Raw genomic sequence first — 1,354 nt, 5'->3', positions numbered from 1 at the left:
CTCCACTTCACATATACTGAACTCATACCACTGCATAACCCAAGCCCACAACATCTATGCTGTTTGGCAATGCTTTTATATCTTCTTTGTGCAATTTTTCATAGTCCTTCTCCCCCTTGTTTCACTTTTACTTTGTTTTCTTGTTTATTTTAATTAATTAATTTCCCTGTTTACATTTTCCTTTATTAAAACACAAAACGAACAGTAAATGAGAAAGAAGAAAGGCCAATTGATGATTTTTAGCCTCAGTGGCCTTCAGAAACTGGCTTCACTGATTGACAGTCCCAGAAGTCATGCTGTTGGGGCAGATGTAAATGTGTGAAAGTAAGAAGTTCTCTGTGTGGACATTTTCTTGTGTTAGGATAAAAAAAATTATGAACTGTTTAACATTTCCTTTATTATAAAAAAAAAAAGGAATATGGAAACAAAAGACCCAAATAGTTTTTACCTCTACCTGGAAGACTTGTGTGAGCATGGATAAAAGAGTGAAAGAGGAGGTGAAACATATAAAAATGAAATCATGAGAAAAAGGGACGTATATGTTGGATTATCTTTGAGATTTGATTTGATTTTGCCAGTTAGTGTGAGAATTTGTGCCTATAATGATGTGAGTGAAGTGTGCAAAACCAAATAAAAAGAGGAAGAACTTTGCAAGTGAGTTGTTGAAACAGAAGAATAATGGTTGAAAAGATGATGCAAAAACAAGGCACTTAAAACTGATTCAAAGTAATGAGTCAGAATTATTACGCAGAGTTTTATGGTCTTTAATAACTGTGAACAACTTGTTCTGTGTGTAATGACATATGTTACTACAGTCATTAATGCTAGAGGGCAGTGGCTGGCCAGCACCTAATGCAGAAACCTTTAATTTCTGATTTATTTGTTTTCTTTTGCTGAAAGTTGGTGTATTCTTTATTCTTTTATTTTCTGACATAACTGCAGTTAACAAACTGATCTGTTTGATTGCAACTTCTTTCCATTCTTAAATAAATACTAATCTCAAGTAGACAATGAGGTTATATATGGGAGTTACTGTATTGTCTTTCTAGAATTGGCATGATGTGCCAATATTTCCTTGAATCTAAATTTGTTATTATACTAATGTGGGATCTGTATGGGAACTAGAAAATTAACATGATATTTAATAGAATATCCCAGCACTTCTGTATGTGCATGCACCAAAAACACAAAATTATTTGATATTTTTTATATTCTTGTGTGAGGAATTCAAAGTCATTAAGTAAATCAGAATTTTAAGAACTGAGATATATGTAATTGTTGATAATACAGTATAAAACAATTCAATTTGTCAGTTTATTTTATTTTGTTCACAATCATGAACATATTTGCAACC

General features: G+C 32.0%; 1 protein-coding gene across 6 annotated transcripts in view; it reads left to right on the top strand.

Moving 5' to 3' along the window:
• The window catches only part of LOC119585703 (mitogen-activated protein kinase kinase kinase kinase 3-like), a gene marked incomplete at its 5' end in the record, with an annotated part of 59,548 nt that overhangs the window by 12,242 nt on the left and 45,952 nt on the right, over nucleotides 1–1,354 (top strand).

Source organism: Penaeus monodon, chromosome 20, assembly GCF_015228065.2.
Source record: "Penaeus monodon isolate SGIC_2016 chromosome 20, NSTDA_Pmon_1, whole genome shotgun sequence".
NCBI lineage: Eukaryota > Metazoa > Arthropoda > Malacostraca > Decapoda > Penaeidae > Penaeus > Penaeus monodon.
The sequence above is the reverse complement of the archived record's forward strand: the minus strand, read 5'-3'. Positions and strand labels throughout refer to the sequence as shown.